We start from the raw sequence: 3,827 nt of genomic DNA, 5'->3' as shown, positions 1-3,827 counted from the left end.
CTGTACGACAGGCCTATGCACCTAACTTGGATCCAAGCTGAGCGTGTGGTGCGGGAGGTGAACATCACGTGAAGGACTGTGCCCTACTCTGGGCGGGAGCACTAACACCGGGGGTGCAGGTTATGAGCTCTCAAGGCACCTCAACCACTACTGAAACATAAACGTGAATGTCACTTACCTGGCACTTACCTTTGCGTCCACAGCACCCAATATGCATATGTATATGTATGCCACTAATATTGCATGCAATGATGCGTAAACGATAATAATAAAGTGCATGGCATAATGTAAATAAACCTTTTTAATCACTTTCTGGGAATATAAATGTATATAGGTATATACGGAAAACAAAAGCCCACTCACTGGTATGTAGAAGGGTCGTAGCCCCCCTGTCTCGCGTGTGCACGCTCGTCCTCGGGGTACGTGTCACCTAAATGCGAAACAACTATAAAAACGTTAACTTTAAAGCACATAACCCGTTTCTCGTAATAACTTCTCATACATTGCTCAAAATGGACAAATGAATATACCAACGTGCTCTACACAACCTCAGGATCACAACCATATTTTTAAAATAATTTTTGGACCCCGCACGCGCCCCCACGCGCCAGGACAGGCACGGACCCACGCGCCCGCACGCGCGGCCACGTGCCAGGCACACTGACGGTGTCAACAGACGCCGTCAGGAATATTCCGTCAGACTGACGGAATATTCCGTTAAACTTAACCCCTGCCGTCAGGAATATTCCGTTAAACTTAACGGAATATTCCTGCTTCTTCTCCGGCCAGTCCCCGACGCCGGCGCCGTCGCCGTCGCCGGCACCGTCGCCGGAAAACCTGCAACTCGTGTTTTTTCACTCGTTTTTCAACCATTTTTCACGTTTCTTACACCAAATTGAAGCCCTAGACTAGTAGAACACATCCATACAAGTTTTAAGGGCTAAAACTCACTAAATCATACCTGTGCAAACTTTCCAAAACCGGCCAACTTCGAACAGGACGATCCCGACGTCCAAATTCACCCAACGAGCCACTCCCAAGTTCCTGGGAACCTCACAAACACAACCACAAGCTCAGAAATCCCTAAAACTCAATGTACAAACTTTGCATGAACAGTACCCAAAACGGAGTTCAAGAAATCGACGTGAAAACGTCGATGTTCTTACCTGAAAAGGGTATATTCGTGCTCCCCTCGACCTCACGATCACAACTCCACCCTTGGTTTCCTCGATCTGCTACGGGATAATGGTTCTTGGTGTGTGTCCATACATGTACAGTGGCAATGGGAGCTCGGGGGAGAGGGAGACAGGGAGAAGACAGAGGGAGAGAGAGAGAGAGAGCAGTGTCAGTGTGTGTGTGTGGGAGTGTGTAAGGTTCCAACACATGCCCCAACACACCAAACAACCCACAACGTGACAAAACCGAACTAGGGGCAAAATTGTAATTTCACACGTACGTTTTAATAATCCCGGGACGGGATGTCAGAACTACGCGCTTTGACATAGAAAAAAAAAGAGAGAGCATTTAGACTTAAGGACCTAAAGAAGAGTATTTTTTTCATTATAACCGGGATGCTTTTATAAAGTCCCTAACTTTAAAACTCATTATCAATCATATTAAAGACCCTTGCCCACATTTATTATTTTCAAATTTTTTTTCCTAAAATACCTAATAATTTAATCATCAATAAGGCCTTAAAAATAGAAAATTTTATTTCTACATATCAAATTTAGTAATTTAAAATGAAAGACTTTTTAAATCATTTTGTTAATGAGAATTAAACTATAATTTATACTGAAAATCACAAAACCAAACAAATAAATTAATATGTAGACACAATAAATAATATACATTATAAAGGTACATGAATATATACATAGGTGCATATATATATATAGGTACATATATACATAGGTTCATATGTATAGGTACACAAATGTACATATAGGTGCATATACATAGGTAACATATATACATAGGTTCATATATATAGGTAACATATATACATAGGTTCATATGTATATATACACAAATGTATATATAGATGCATATATATCGGTACATATATCTATGTACATATGCACATGTACACAAATTATGTGTGTGTGTGTGTGTGTGTGTATATATATATATACGTGCATATAAACGCATATATACTGTTACCACTTAAGCAATTTTTGTACCCATATTGAATACAAATTAAGTAAAAATATTCTATTTATAATACTAAAAATAAAACAAAACAAAAGTTAATAATTATTAGCTAGATTTTAGGTGATATATAAAGTCAAAGGATAAAAATCAGTATTTAATCTAAAATTTCTCTTAAAATATTTGAGCATTGTGAATTTCCGATGATAATTTTTGGTATATGAATGATGTTGGTAATTTTGTCTACTATATTCAGTAATTTACGACTAATATTCAACTCATATTCGGACTTTTCACTCACAAACATGCGCTCGTTACATGATTAATTATTTATTTATTTTCGTTATATATAAGGGGATTGAAAACTGTTATACTATTTAGTTCAAATTAATTCTCGCAAACGCATCAAGAGTGAGTTTTCTTGAAATTTCGTAACTATTAAGTCAAGTCTTCTTTCACATGTTTTTGGTTGTCAAGTTTTGTCCTTTCATTTTGGTGTTGGCCGGGTTCAAGTATTTCTTGTGGATTACTCGTTATTTTTCTAATCTTTGTTTTGGCTATGTATACAACTGTTTATTTATTTATAAAGATGCGTTCGTTCTCAACTGATCAAATAATTTATCGTTTCTTTACTTTCTTGGTTTGATCATGCAATTTAAATATTATTTGATTATCCAAATCATTAAAAAAGAGGAACTAAGACCATTGGCGAAAGAGACATAATTTTCTTTGGGAAAGCTAATAAAACCAGGCCGTGGGTTTTCTGTTCCAATTATGTGTCTCCTCTGCGTCTTATTCTTAGTTTTTTGACACGTATTTCTTCACATAATTTTGAATATAAAAATGCTTTTTATGGATTGAATTTTTTTTTCAAAGCTACGGCATACATTTCGTAAAGGTAATGTAATGGAGACTAAATTCGTATACTAAATTTACACACTAATTGATGTGTTACTAATATGAATAAACATATTTATCAACGTTAACTAATAAATCAATCATCAACTTTCATGCCTTTTAGTTTTCAAAACTTTGTCTACAAATTTATGGGGTGTATATTTCAGAGATATTAATGGATTTATAAATCCATGGAGTTTAAGGGAGTTTAATTGATTTGTAGAGATTCCATGAAATTTTTTTTATTCAATTCATTCGAAATCTCAGCGGAAGATGTGAGATTTATGATGCTTAATTGTACTACAAAAACTCTCCAATTCCCTCAAATTCTTCAACTTTTTAAAATTCTTTAAAATAAATTCCTAATTGAATACACCTAAATTGTTATAAACTTCTTTGAAATCTTAATTGAATACAGAGATTTTTAAGGATTTTAATATTATCTTAAAATTTTGATTGAATACATATTGAATTTCATAAAATCATCTAAAATCATGATTGAATACCTCTAGATTCATTAAAAAAAATTAAAATCCCTCAAATTCTCAATTGAATACAGAAGTGCGATTAGCCTCACAATAAATTTACAATAATATAGATCAAATTCTCTTTCTATCAGAATCGAACCAAAGATATAATTATAAACGAAAAGGAATATCATTAGATCTTAACATTAAGTAATTAACATTTAAAAGTTAATCCTTAATGATGCCTCAGCCTCAACCAATTTCTCTCCATCATTTCATTAGTCGTTTTCATCTTTAATATTAGAAAACCAA

This window comes from Pyrus communis, chromosome 2 (assembly GCF_963583255.1).
Source record: "Pyrus communis chromosome 2, drPyrComm1.1, whole genome shotgun sequence".
Classification (NCBI taxonomy): Eukaryota; Viridiplantae; Streptophyta; class Magnoliopsida; order Rosales; family Rosaceae; genus Pyrus; species Pyrus communis.
The sequence above is the reverse complement of the archived record's forward strand: the minus strand, read 5'-3'. Positions refer to the sequence as shown.